This window comes from Ursus maritimus (assembly GCF_017311325.1).
Source record: "Ursus maritimus isolate PB19 chromosome X unlocalized genomic scaffold, ASM1731132v1 scaffold_X1, whole genome shotgun sequence".
Classification (NCBI taxonomy): domain Eukaryota; kingdom Metazoa; phylum Chordata; class Mammalia; order Carnivora; family Ursidae; genus Ursus; species Ursus maritimus.
In genome coordinates this window covers 35,301,556-35,317,594 of record NW_024423319.1, presented here as the reverse complement: position 1 = coordinate 35,317,594, position 16,039 = coordinate 35,301,556, and positions in this window count along the sequence as shown.

Sequence of the window (16,039 nt, the reverse complement as noted above, 5' to 3'; positions counted from 1 at the left end):
GCTATCAGAAAGAACGAGTTCTCAACATTTGCTGCAACATGGACGGCACTGGAGGAGATAATGCTAAGTGAAATAAGTCAAGCAGAGAAAGACAATTATCATATGGTTTCTCTCATCTATGGAACATAAGAACTAGGAAGATCGGTAGGAGAAGAAAGGGATAAAGAAAGGGGGGGTAATCAGAAGGGGGAATGAAGCATGAGAGACTATGGACTCTGAGAAACAAACTGAGGGCTTCAGAGGGGAGGGGTGTGGGGGAATGGGATAGGCTGGTGATGGGTGGTGGGGAGGGCACATATTGCATGGTGCACTGGGTGTTATAAGCAACTAATGAATCATCGAACATCAGAAACCAGGGATGTACTGTATGGTGACTAATATAATATAATTAAAAAAATTTAAAAAAAAGATCTTTAGCCCATTTTTAATTTTTAAAATTTTTTTTATTGTGAGTTGTATGAGTTCTTTGTAGAGTTTGGCTAATAGTCATTTTTCAGATATGTCTTTTGCAAATATCTCCTTCCAGTGTGTGATTTGTCTTCTCATTCTCTTTCATTCGTTTTAAAAATTCTTTTCCCCTGTTCTTTTGATTATATAATTTCTTTCAATATATCTTGAAGTTCACAAATTCCTTTGTCACTCCCATTCTGCTAAATCCATCCAATAAATATGTTTTTTAATGTCTAATATTTTTTACTCTACAACTACCACTTAAAAATTCTATTTAAATATTTTTAAATAAAAAATTTCTCTTTATTAAGATTTAGTATCTTTTTATTACTTGTGAGTATGTAGTTTTACATTGTTAGGGACAGTTATAATAGCTGCTTCAAAATCTTTGTTTACTAATTCTGTCATTGGTAGATCTTGGGGTTTGTCCCAGCTAATTGTGTTTTTCTCTTGAAAAGGAATTACATTTTCCTAGTTCTCCATATCTCATATTATTTTGAATTTTATCTATTCTGTATTCTTTTATTTTTATTTTTTTTGAGTGTTTTGTTTTAACAGGCAATTGAGTTCAAACTGGGTTCAAACTGGGTTCAAACTGAAAAGTCTGGGTTCAAACTGAAAAGTCTGTTCCTTGCATAGCAGAGGAGTTCATATATTTGTTTTTAGCTAAACTGCTTTGAGTTATATTCTGCAAATTTGTGGTTGCAACATCAGCCAGACACATTAGGAAATATAATTTAAAGATCTGCTCTCTGGCTCTTTGCTCTCTTGGTTTTCTCTCTTTTTCCAGTGTTCGTGGTTGTTCCAGACTGAATTGTCTTGTCCCCTAGGTCAGAAAACCTGAAGTCTTTCCTGTAAAGCACAACTGTGCCAACTCCCATATTAGGAGTAGTGAGAGCAGGGAACTCACATTGTACATTGGCCTTCCTTAGTTCATGTACCCTCTAACAAAATCTTCCTGCTTTTGTTTACTGTGACTTTGTGTTCAGAGCTTACAGTTTTTATTTATGGGAGATAATCATTATCAGGTATTTGACCATTTTATTTTTTTGTATTAGATATTTACTTGAATCTATTCTCCCTTGCACACCTTGTAAAATAATCTCCATTCTTATTCTCTTTTCCTCAGTTTCATTCCTGAGTTGGATCATCTCTCATTTCTTTTGGTTTATATGTTTGTTTGAAGGTGAGGTTTTGAATTTCTGACTGGAGGCTTTATTTTATATTTAAAAGTTATTTTTCTGAATACTAATTCATGTTAGAATACTCATTATAGTTATTCAGTGCGTCATGTTTTTTGTTTTTGGATAATTTTTGTTGAAATGGTTTGATTTGATTTTCTTTCTTTTCAGAATAGTTTTATATGGACATACTTGTATTTTCTGTTTAAATGTCTTACTTCTTTGGGACCAGCAATTTTTGGTAACTTTAAGGTGTTTGGTTATGAACTCATTTTAAAGAGTGTTTTTTTAAAATCTTTGGAACATTTTTAAGTAGGTAGAAGAGCTTGATTTTGTCATTCATCTTTCTTTCTCGGGGACCCTTTAATTCCCCTCTTCTGTTTATTTTCCCCTTTTCTCTTCCTGTTTCATTTTCTCTTCTTTCTACCAAGCATCTGAAGAATGTGTCCTTCTTCCAAGTTGCCTCTTTTTCTTTTCAAGATTGCCACTCCTGACTGTACATGCCTCTATGATCATTGCTTCAAATTCACCACTATCCAGTTCTCTGATCCATCAGTTTTCAGATTTTTCTTAACATTTCCTCTACTAAAGAGGATTTTTCTTTTTCCAGAAGTGATATTTTCCTGGTCCTGCCTCTCTTAGTTCCTGGTTCCTTTCTCCTGTTCTCCATATAGTCTAACTGATATTTTATTCTGGGTTGGGCCGTGGACATAGTTGACTGGTTTGTCATGCTTAGTTCACACCTATAAGTACTTTAAAATTTGTACCAATCTCTATATCTTAGTTAAGTTGTAGACATGAGCTATGGAGAGTTTAGTTTCCCATCTTTGTATGATTTTCTGCTAATAATGTAAAGATTCAGATTTTGGTAACTGATTTTATCCTATGAGAACCCAGAAATTCCTTAACTACTCTTTGTTGCTAATATGTAAAAAACCAGCAGTGTGCCTATGAAAATGTATTTATGCTGACATTTTTCATTTTGTTAAAATGATATGTAACATTTATTATGATATGATATATGAATGTTACCACCCTCTATTAAGGAGAAATTATTAATACTACTCAAGTTTAATCAAACTCTTATTGCAATGTATTTATGAAAATGGAAAAATTTAAGAAGTACTAATTCTAGTATCTGTCATTTCCAGGTAGAAGAGAATAATATTTCTAAACAATATGTTTATTATTATGCTCTTTTTATAGGACAATTAAAATGTAAAATTTATATAGCAAAACCATTTTTGTAATCTCTATCATGTTTCACTAGAAATATGTTAAATTTTAATTATGTGGAACTTACATATTGAGAAGGAAATAATCTATTTTTTTTTTAGTACTAGGCCTTATATGCAACCATCTGTGCTCAGCAAATCATAAAAACTGGAAAGGGTCTATGAGCTCTGCTTAAAAGATTCCATTGCAAAGTCCATGCTTCTTTGTAACTGCCTTTACCATCAACTTGTTCACTTCAGAACATTTACACATATTTGCTTAACATATGATAATTTATTCAGTATTTGTCTGCTGAGTGTCTCCTGATGTTTCTCACTAAGAAAACAGTATAAACCAATTAAGAACCTAGATAAAAAGAGACATTTTTAATTAACTCTGTGGAAATCATTTTAAAGATTCCCTTAATGCAATGATTGTGAGCAACCTGAAATTTATACTTATTCTGCTTTTTACAACAAAATGAACTCAATTAATTTGTATGCCTTCTCCTCTGAGGCCATGTTTTAGCTTCCCATCTTCAAAGTCCTCGTTGTGTTGTCAGTGCATGAGAGATGTCAAATAGTAAAGCAATAATCCAAAAGTGGGTGAAATGGTGGAACCAGGGCACTGGAGTTTTTTCTCATTTGATTATAAGACAAAGATAGGTTTGTATATTTATCTAGCAAGCACTTATTGATCATCTAATAAAATGTCAAGCATTGTCAAGTAATATAAATACAGAGAGAAGAGACAGACTCTGCTGTCAGGTGGCTCACTATCTAGTGAAGAAGAGAAATATGTAAAACTAAGAAAAATGGTACTATGGTAGTGTCAACGTAAGAGGAATGGATACTGTGCAATGAAAGCACAAAGGAAGGGCACCCAACCCAGTCTGGGGGGTAAGCACAAGGCTTGGTAAGCCAAACAACCCCTCTGCTTGTTTTTTGTTTTGTTTGTTTGTTTTTATGTGCAGAACAACTTTCCAGATTAGATGTGGTGACTCAGGAACCAGACCTCCTATTTAGCATATTCTATAAGATTATTAAACTGGTTGTGTCAATATTATGTGTTAATCTACTTGAAAGTAGTTAGTACTTGACATTAAATGGATAGGGGGATTAATCTGTCTTCAAAGACAATTGCATTATCTTGTTCATGCTCTACCATGGGGCAGAGGAAGATTCTTACTTAAGTCTTATCTTAAGCAAGTTAGAGAGAGACTTTGAGGTACTCCTAGGAGAGTTTGAAAATATATGAAATTCGTGAAACCTAAGACTGACACTTGTTGGAGAAAACTTAAGGTGAGAGACTAACTAGTATCATTGGCCTAAGGGAATAAAACAAAGCGGGCTCTGTTAACAGTAGGCTGAACTTCCACAGAAAGTGGGGCAAAGGTGCATGTTTTTAAGAAGCAAATGTGGACCTATTTAAAGAAAACCAGCCTGGGGATTCTTAAAAGGGAAGACGGTGGGATGATCTGACTCCAGTACTGCAATAAAACCCAAAGCTCATCAGATAAAGGAGGATATTTTAAGAAAACAGTTTAAAAAAGAGGCATTTTTTCATTAAAAGATCTACGCGGGTAGTCCCTATAATGGAACCTCCAAAAAGAACCCCACAAGTAAAACAACCAATAATAGTATTACATTCTCCATATTCAGAGGACCATAATACTAGTTTACCATTTTTCTGTACCTTATGTTACTTCCTCACTAAAACTTTGTAGAGAACAGCAATCTTGGCTAGTGGGTAAGGAGGAGGTGGATTAGAAAATAGAGACGTGATTTACACTGCCTGTCCTCCCCAACTCCAGGCTTCATGTTTGTCTCAGGCTTCACTTGGGAAATGGGAGAAACTTTAAATTAAATTAGATCTTAGAGTTTTAAGTATTCCACTGGATTGAAATGAAGTAATGTAACTATTATATTGGATTAGACCTTAATGTTAAAACAAAGAGAATATTTACTTATGATTTAAAGTTGGTTTCTGTCTACAACCTATTGATTGAATCTTTGTCATTCAATAAGCAGTTAAGAAAAATAATCAGAACATATGATCTGAGATGTGGGTCTAAGTATTTCTTGTGTGTTTGTGTTTTGATTTTTGAATTAATTTTTAATGAAAAGTCTTATACTTAATTATACTTAATTTCTGCATTTTTCTTTTAAAAGATAATTATTTTTTATTATTTTTATTTTTTAAAGATTTTATTTATTTATTAGACAGAGAGAGACACAGTGAGAGAGGGAAAACCATTGGGGGGGTGGAAGAGGGAGAAGCAGGCTTCCTACTGAGCAGGGAGCCTGATGCAGGGCTCCATCCCAGGACCCTGAGATCATGACCTGAGCCAAAGACAGATGCTTAATGACTGAGCCACCCAGGTGCCCCTAAAGGATAATTATTTTTAAATGCATGTAAATGTTTATAATAATAAATGTTGATTAAAAATAATTTAGATTCAGAGATAAGTAGAAAAGAGAAAAGATACTTATGGTTCAACATTTTGTAAATATTTTGACATATTTCCTTTCAGTTATTTTAAGTATGTTTTCTTGTTTCTAACGTATTTATAAACATACTAGATAAAAAAACTTGTTCTTGTTTTTCTACCTGATTTTAAAATTAAAAGCATTTTCAGTGTTACTACAATTTGAACCAATATTTTTTCTTTTTACTTTGTTGTGATTATGGTTTTATGCTTGATACAGTAACATGCATAGGTCCCAATTACACAGTTCACTGAGTTTTGATAATATTCATTCATGTAATCACCAACCAAAACAAGATAAAGAACATTTCCATTTTCTTGAAAGTTCCCTTGTGCCCTTTTAAAATTTAAATTCCCCACACACGGGCAACCATTGTTCTGATTTTTTTCCCATCATATCTTAGTTTTGCTTGCCTTCAAGTTTCATATAAATGGAATCATACAGTTTGTGCTCCATTTTGTCTAGCTTTTTATACCCAAAATATTTTGGAGATTAATCCATGGCTGTTGTGTGTATCGGTAGTTAATTCCTTTTCATTGTTGAATAGTATTCCAATGTGTATTAATCACACATCAGCATTCTCCTGTTGATGGACAGTTGTTTCTAGTTTTTGGCTATTAAGAACAAGGCTGCTTTGAACATCATTGTAAAAATCTTTTTTGCATATATGTGTTTTCATTTCTCTTTGAGTAGAATTACTGTCAAAAGTAGTTAATTATTTAACTTTTTTAGAAGCTGCCAATGTTTTATTCCAATGGGTTTTTGCCATTCTTAATATCACTGGCAAGGTTTAAGAGTTCTACATGCTCCACATATTTACTAATGTGGGCTTTCTCAGTCTTTTTTTTTCTTTAAATTTTTATTTCAAAATAATTGTAGACTCATACATAGTTGCAAGAGTACATATAGTACTATGAACCTTTCACTCAACTTCTTTAAATGATATCTTACATAACTACAGTATAATATCAAAATCAGAAATGGACATAGGTACAATACTGTTTGGTAGACTACAGACCTTATTCAGTTTTCACCAGTTTTACATGCACTTATTTGAGTGAGTGTGTGTGTGTGTGTGTGTGTGTTTCTGTGTATTATAGCTCATGTGTAACTATCACCACAATCAAGATACAAAACTGCTCCATAATAGAGGAACTGAGGAATTCCCATGTGCCACCCTTTTTCAGTTGTATGCTTCTTCATACCCCATCGCGGAGCCCTGGCAGCCACTAATCATTTCTCAATCTCTATAATTTTTGTCATTTCAAATATGTAAATGGTGATGGTGACCTTTTGATATTGGCTTTTTCACTGGGCATAATGCCCCTGAGATTCATCCAAAGTGTTGCATGTATCAATAATTTGTTTCATTTTATTGCTGAATAGTATTCCATAATATAGATATACCAGAGTTTGTTTAACCATTGAACCATGACAGAATATGCCAACCTGAAATATGCCACTTTGGCATAAGGATTATTTTGAACTAAAGTCACTTGAATGACTTTGAAAAGCAGATGCAAGAAAGACATTCTAATCTCTCCTTTTCTTCCTAAAAGCAGGAGATAAAAATTCCTATGTGAAAGATACCCTTCCTATACCAGGAGAAAAGAAACAGTCTTTGACAGGGGATCAAAGCCAAGAAAATTCTGTACAAACAGATCTTTGTTAATACACTTCTTATATTCCTTTAGTCTCCCCACTTAGTTTCATTACTTTTCTACTGTTGCCTCTTTTTATTCAACCTGACAAGAAAGCATGCAGGTTCCCTCATTTCTTTGGGTCTTCATTCTTTATAAAAGGCTCTCATGTTACATAAACTTTATATTAATTTGTATACTTTTCTTCTGTTAACCTGTCTTATGTCAGTTTAATTCTCAAGCCTAGCCAAAAAACCATAAGAGGGTAGAGGTAAAAGTTCGCTTTTTGTACACCATGCTACTGTTGAAGGATATCTGGTCTTCTTCCAGTTTTTATCTCTTGTAAGTAGAGGTGCTGTAAAATTTCACGTGTAGATTTCTGTATGAATGTTTAATTTAGTTTCCATTTCCCTGGAATAAATGCCCAAGCATTCAATTGCTGGTTTGTATAGGGACTGCATTTTTAGTTTCATAAGAGACTGCCAAACTGTTTTCCAGAGTGACTGTACCATTTTACATTCCCACCAGCAATGTATGCATGATTGTTTCTCTGCATTGATGGCAGCATTTGGTAACTATTTTTTGTCATTTTACTGTAGCTGTTTTAATAGGTGATGTTGAACATCTTTTCATATGTGTATTTGCCATCTATATATTTTCTTTAGTGAAATGTCTCTTCATATCTTTTGCACATTTTCTAATTGGATCTTTTTGTTTTATTTCTGAGTTTTTAGAGCCCTTTATATATTCTAGATCTAGCTATGGGTCCTTTGTTGGATATGTGGTTTGCAGATATTTCCCTGAATCTGTAGCTTGTCTTTTCATCCTCTTAACAGAATATTTTTCAGAGTGAAAGTTTTAAATTTTGATAAAGTCCAACTTATCATTTGTCCTTTTTATAGATTGTACTTTCAGTATTATGTCTAAGAACTCATCATTTAAATTTAGCTTTCAAAGTTTTTCTTGTAAGAATTCTTCTAAATGTTTTATAGCTTTACATTTTACATTTAAATCCATAACTGATTTTGAAACAATTTGTGTATAATGTGAGAGCTTTAGGTTGAGGCTCATATTTTGCCTATGGATATTTAGTTACTTCCATTACTTTTGTTGAAAAGACTGTCTTTCTTCCATTGAATTGCTTTTGCAATTTTGGCAAAAATCTGCTGGGGGTATTTATATGGATCTATTTCTGGGCTGTCTATTCTGTTCCATTGATCTGTGTATCTATCCCTCAGCCAATAACACACTCTTGATTTTATAGCTATATAGGAAGTTTTAACATTGGATGGAGTGATTCATCTTACTTTATTATTCTTTTCAAAATTGTTTTAGTTCTACTAAATCTTTTGCCTTTCCATATACATTTTATTTTATTTTATTTTTTATTTTTTAAAAGATTTATTTGTTTATTTGAGAGAGAGAGAGAGAGACAGGGCACATGTGCTAGTAGGGGGTGGGGCAGAGGGAGAGAATCTTTAAGCAGACTCCCCACTGAGCTTGGAGCCAGACACAGGGCTCAATCCTATGACCCATGAGATCATGACCTGAGCTAAAACCAAGAGTCAGATGCTTAACTGACTGAGCCACCCAGGAGACCCTCCATATAAATTTTAGATTGAACTTGAAAATATCTACCCCAAATCTTGATGGTATTTTGATAGGAATTGCATCAAACATACATATCAATTTGGGGAAAATTGATATCTTTACTATGTTGATTCTTCCAATCCAGGGACACATTATATACTTCATTTATTTAAATCTCTAAATCAGCATTTTGTTGTTTATAGCATACCATTCACATACTTTGTTAGATTTATACCAAAGTATTTAATTTTTTAGATCAATTGTAAATGGTATTATGTTTCTAATTTTGGTTTTCATATGTTCATTGCTAAGACCTAGAAATAAGATATATTTCTGTGTATTAATCTTATATCCTGAGACTTTGTTAAACTCACAAATTAGTTCTAGAAGTATTTTGTAGTATCCATGGGATTTTTTTTCATAGAAGATTGTATTAACTATAAATAAGGACGTTTTTATTTTACTCTCTCTAATCTGTATGTCTTTTCTTACCTTATTGCCATGGAAAGGACTTTCAGTATTTTTGTTAAATAAGAGTAGTGAGACCTCAACAAGCTTGCCTTGTTCAGTCTTTTTAACTTTTGAAATTCTATGAATTGTGAGTTGTGGTATTTCACTTTTAATTTTAATTTGTGTTTTCTTGAGTTAGGGTGCTGAGAACCTTCAATGAAATTAATATCCATTGTTATATCTTATAATGGAAAGCTTTATCCCTATGTCCTATTCTAGAAGTATTAAAATATTATATTTTTACATTTAATTATATAATAATTGACATCAAAATAATTTTGGTATGTAGCAGAACGTAGGGTTCCTTTCTTTTCTGTGTGGATATCCTGTTGCAACACAATTTGCCACAAAACATTTTCTTTCCCCATTGAGTTGAATTGATGATTTAATTGAAAAAATCAGGTGATATGTATAAATTTATTTGTGATATTCTATTCTATTCCTTTGCTCCAAGTGTCTATACACATGCCAATCCCACAATGTCCTAATTATTAAAGCTTTATAGCTATCTTGAAATCAGATAGTGCTGGGTCATTGAACTTTGCCCCTCTTATACAGTATTTTTTTGATCCTTTGCATTTCTTCATAAACTTTAGAATCCAGTCGCCAACACATAAATCAATGGAACAGAATAAAAAAAACAGAAACGGACCCACACCTATATGGTCAACTAATCTTTGACAAAGCAGGAAAGAATATCCAATGGAAAAAAGACAGTCTCTTCAATAAATGGTGCTGGGAAAACTGGACCCCTTTCTTATACCACACACAAAAATAAAGTCAAAATAGATGAAAGACCTAAATGTGAGACAGGAAACCACCAAAATCCTAAGGGAGAACACAGGCAGTAACCTCTTTGATCTCAGCTGTAGCAACTTCTTACTAGATACAACTCCTGAGGCAAGGGAAACAAAAGCAAAAATGAACTATTGGGACCTCATCAAGATATAAAGCTTCTTCATGGTGAAGACAACAAGACTAAAAGGCAGCCTAAAGAATGGGAGGAGACATTTGCAAATGACATATCTGATAAAGGGTTAGTATCCAAAATCTAAAAAACTTATCAAACTCAACACCCCCAAAACAAATAATTCATTAAGAAATGGGCAGAAAACATGAATAGACACTTTTCCAAAAAGACATCCAGATGGCTAACAGACATGAAAAGATGCTCAACATTGCTCATCTCAGGGAAATACAAATCAAATCTACAATGAGATAACACTTCACACCTGTCAGAATGGCCACAATTAACAACACAAGAAACAACAGATGTTAGTGAGTATGTGGATAAGGGGGAACCCTCTTATACTGTTGGAGTGAATGAAAACTGTTGCAGCCACTGTGGGAAAAAGGTATGGAGGTTCCTTGAAAAGTTAAAATTAGAACTACCCTATGATCCATCAACTGCACTACTAGGTATTTATCCAAAGGATACAAGAATACTGATTCAAAGGAATACCCCAATGTTTATAGCAGCATTATCAACAATAGCCAAATTATGGAAACAGCCCAAATGTCCATTGACTGATAAATGGATAAGGAAGATATGGTGCATGTATACAATGGAGCATTACTCAGCCATAAAAAAAATGAAATCTTGCCATTTGCAATGATGTGGAGGAAGCTAGAGTGTATTACACTAAGTGAAATAAGTCAGAGATAAATATCATATGATTTCATTCATACATGGAATTAAGAAACAAAACAGATGAATGTGAGGGAAGAAAGAGAGGCAAACCATGAAAGAGACTCTTAACTATAGAGAACAAACTGAGGGTTGCTAGAGAGGAGGTGGGTGGGGGGATGGGTTAAGTAGGTGATGAGTATTAAGGAGGGCACTTGTGAAGAGAACTCTGTGTTGCATGTAAGTGATGAATTACTAAATCCTACACCTGGAACTAGTATTACACTATATGTTAACTAAATGGAATTTAAATAAAAATTTGGAAGAAAAAAATGAAAAAAATAAAGAAGCCTGCTGGAATTTTGGGGAGAGTATAGTAAATCTACAGATAAATGCAGGGAGAATGATACCTTTAAAATATTAATTTTTGAGGGAAGAAAAAAGATGGTGGAGGAATAGGGGATCTTTTTTCAGCTGGTCCCCTGAATTGAGCTGGATATCTACCAGACCATCCTGAACACCCATGAAATCAGCCCGAGAGGTAGATAGATACATCTGGATCTCTACAAACGAACATCTCTGGCGCTGAGTATTGAGGTACAAAGTGGGGAGCTGTGAATCTGCACACATATATTGGAAGATAAATGGAAGGGGGAGGGAGCCACTGCTAGGGCACCAGGAAACAGCAGCCACCTGCACTGGGGAGCGGGCCAGACTCGTGGACTGGCACCCACGAGAGAGCAGACTGGGACCGTGAGCCTGGGAACCCGCGTGCGACCAGACTGAAAATGGGAAGCTCAGGAGCGTGCACTCGAACTAGACCAAAACTGGGTGCTCGGGAGTGCGTGCATGACCAGACTGAGAAATGGAGCTCCGGAGTACGTGTGAACCACACTGAACCAGGGAGCTTGGGAGTGCGGGGACAGGGGCGGCTGGCAGTTTTAGAAGCACAAAGGACAGAGACCTGCTGGCCCTGGGAGCTAGGGCTGGGAGAGTGGTGTGGGGTGCACAACATGGGACGCTGCAGGGTTTTTAGCAACACCAACAGAAACAGAGTTAAAGTGGCCAAGAGAGCTCAGTGGAGAGCAGACTGCGATCTCTCTGTTCTGAGACAGAGGCTAGGATACCGTCACTGCTGCTCTGACCCTCTGAAGAGTCACAGAAAGCCTACTGCTCTGACCCTCTGAAGTGTGACAGAAAGCCACCGGGGAAAGCCGCCAGAGAACAAAAGCCCAGAAATACCGGTTCACATTGTGCCCATCCCCACCCCCTCTCGCAGGGGACGGGGCAACGCTACCCAAACGGGGTTGGCTAAGTATCAGTGTGGCAGGCCCCTCCCCCCAGAAGGCAGGCTGAAAAATCAAGAAGCCCACATCCCTAAGGTCCCTATAAAACAAGTGCATATTGCCTGGGTCTTGGTCAATAATTTGGGCTCTGTGCATCCCCTCAACCACTCCTCATCAGAATGAATAGGAGGAGGAATCAACAGCAAAGAAAGGAGACAGAGACCATGGCCTTTGCCACAGAACTGATGGATATAACCAAATTGTCAGAAATGGAGTTCAGAGTAACAATGGTCAAGATGATGTGTAGGCTTGAAAAAAATATTAATGAAAATATTAACAAGAATATAGAATCTCTAAGGGTGAAAATGAGAGCAAATCTGGAAGAAATTAAAAATGCTATGAATCAAATGCAGTCTAAACTGGATGCTCTGACGGCCAGGGTAAATGAGGCAGAAGAACGAATTAGTGAAATGGATGATGGGATGATAGAAAAGAAGGAAAAAGTGGGAACATGCCTCAAAGAAATCCAATCTCAAGAATGTAGATTACGGGAGACTACTGACTCAATGAAATGTTCCAATGTCAGAATCATTGGCATCCCTGAGGGGGTGGAGAAAGAGAGAGGTCTAGAAGAGATATTTGAAGAAATTGTAGCTGAGAACTTCCCTAATCTGGCAAAGGAAACTAGGATTTGTGTCCAAGAGGCAGAGAGGACCCCTCCCAAGATCAATGAGAACAGACCAACACCACTTCACATAATAGTACAATTTGCAAGTATTAGATCCAAGGATACAATCTTGAAAGCAGCCAGGGGGAAGAGAGTCCTCACCTACAGAGGGAGGAACATCAGAATAATGTCAGACCTGTCTACAGAGACCTGGCAAGCCAGGAAAAGCTGGCAAGACATATCAGAGCACTAAGTGAGAAGAACATGCAGCCAAGGATCCTTTATCCAGCAAGGCTGTCATTCAGAATTGATGGAGAGATAAGGACCTTCCAAGACCAGCAGAAACTGAAAGAATATGTGATCAACAAGCCAGCCCTACAAGAAATATTAAGGGCGGTTCTATAAAAGTAAAAAGGCCCCAACAGTGATACAGAACAGAAATTTACAATCTATAGAAACAAAGACTTCACCAGCAACATGACATCATTAAAATCATATATCTCATTTAATCACTCTCAATGTAAATGGCCTAAATGCACCCATAAATACCACAGGGTTGCAGATTGGATAAAAAGATATGACCCATCCATATGCTGTCTACAAGAGACTCATTTGAACCTAAAGATACATCCAGACTGAAAGTGAAGGGATGGAGAACCATTTTTCATGCCAATGGACCTCAAAAGAAAGCTGGGGTAGCAATTCTCATATCAGACAGATTAGATTTTAAACTAAAGACTGTAGTTAGAGATGCAGAAGGACACTACATTATTCTTAAAGGATGTATCCAACAAATGGATATGGCAATTATAAATATCTATGCCCCCAACAAGGGAGCAGCTAGATGCACAAGCCAACTCTTAACCAGAATAAAGAGACATATAGATAATAATATGTTAATAGTAGGGGACCTCAACACTCCGCTCTCAGCAATAGACAGATCACCTAAGCAGAATATCAACAAAGAAACAAGAGCTTTGAATGACATACTACACCAGATGGACCTTATAGATATATACAGAGCACTACACTCCAGAACAACAGAATACTCATTCTTCTCAAATGCACATGGAACTTTCTCCAGAATAGACCATATACTGGGTCACAAAACAGGTCTCAACCGATACCAAAAGACTGAAATTATTCCCTGCATATTCTCAGACCACATTGCTTTGAAATGGAAACTCAATCACAAGGAAAAATTTGGAAGAAACTCAAACACTTGGAAACTAAGAACCATCCCACTTAAGAATGATTGGGTAAACCAGGGAATTAAAAATGAGCTTAAGCAATTTATGGAAACCAATGAGAATGAAAACACATCGGTCCAAAACCTATGGGACACTGTAAAGGTGGTCCTAAGGGGAAAATACATAGCCATCCAAGCCTCACTCAAAAGAATAGAAAAATCTATAATGCAGTTTTTATATTCTCACCTCAAGAAGCTGGAGCTGGAACAGATGAACAGGCCTAACCCATGCACGAGAAGGCAGTTGATCAAGATTAGAGCAAAGATCAATGAATTAGAAACCAGGAGCACAGTAGAGCAGATCAACAGAACTAGAAGCTGGTTCTTTGAAAGAATAATTAAGATCGATAAGCCACTGACAAGACTTATTCAAAAGAATAGAGCAAGGACCCAAATTAATAAAATTATGAATGTAAGGGGAGAGATCACAACTGACATCAAAGAAATAGGAAGGATCATTAGAAACTATTATCAACAACTATATGCCAATAAATTAAACAACCTGGAAGAAATGGATGCCTTCCTGGAAACCTATAAACTACCAAGTCTAAAACAGGAAGAAATTGATTACTTAAACAGACTGATTAATTATGAAGAGTTTGAAGCAGTGATCAAAAACCTCCCCAAAAACAAGAGTCCAGGGCCTGACGGATTCCCCAGTGAATTCTACCAAACATTTAAATAAGAAATAATACCTATTCTCCTGAAGCTGTTTCAAAAAAATTGAAACAGAAGGAAAACTAACAAACTCATTCTATGGCGCCAGTATTACATTGATCCCCAAACCAGGCAAAGAACCCATCAAAAAGGAGAATTACAGACTGATATCCCTGATGAATATGGATGCCAAAATTATCAACTAGATCCTGGCTAATAGGATCCAACAGTACATTAAAAGGATTATCCATCAAGACCAAGTGGGATTCATCCCTGGGATGCAAGGGTGGTTCAACATTTGCAAATCGATCAGTGTGATAGATAACATCAACAAGAAAAGAGTCAAGAACCATATGATTTTCTCAATAGATGCAGAAAAAGCATTTGACAAAATACAGCATCCTTTCCTGATTAAAACCCTTCAGAGTGTAGGGATAGAGGATACATTCCTCAATTTCATGTAAACCATCTATGAAAAGCCTACAGCGAATATCATTCTCAATGGGGAAAAGCTGAAAGCCTTTCCCTTAAGATCAGGAACACGACAAGGATGCCCACTCTCGCCATTGTTATTCAACATAGTACCAGTAGTCCTTGCAACAGCAATTAACAACAAAAAGGGATAAAAGGTATTCAAATCAACAAAGAAGAATTCAAGCTGTCTCTCTTCCCAGATGACATGATACTCTATATGGAAAACCCAAAAGAATCCACTCCCAAATTACTAGAACTTATGGAACAATTCAGTAATGTGCCGGGATACAAAATCAATGCTCAGAAATCAGTTGCATTTCTATCCATGAACAATGAGACTGAAGAAAGAGAAATTAGGGAATCAATTCCATTTACAATAGCACCAAAAATAATATGATATCTCAGAATTAACTTAACCGGAGAGGTAAAGGATCTATATTCTGGAAACTACAGATCACTGTTGAAAGACATTGAAGAAGACACAAAAAGATGGAAAAACATTCCATGCTCATGGATCAGAAGAATAAACATAGTTAAAATGTCTATGCTACCCAGAGCAATCTATACTTTCAATGCCATCCCGATCAAAATGCCAATGACATTTTTCAATGAGCTGAAACAAACAGCCCTTAAATTTATGTGGAACCAGAAAAGGCCCCGAAGCACCAAGGAACTGTTGAAAAGGAAAAACAAAGCTGGGGGCATCACGTTGCCAGATTTCAAGCTATACTACAAAGCTGTGATCACCAAGACAGCATGGTACTGGCACAAAAACAGACATATAGATCAATGGAACAGAATAGAGAACCCAGAAATGGACCCTTGGCTCTACGGACAGCTAATCTTTGACAAAGCAGGAAAAGACATCCAGTGGAAAAAAGACAGTCTCTTCAATAAATGGTGCTGCCAAAATTGGACAGCTGCATGCAAAAGAATGAAACTTGACCACTCTCTCACACCATACACAAAGATAAACTGTAAATGGAAGAAAGACCTCGATGTGA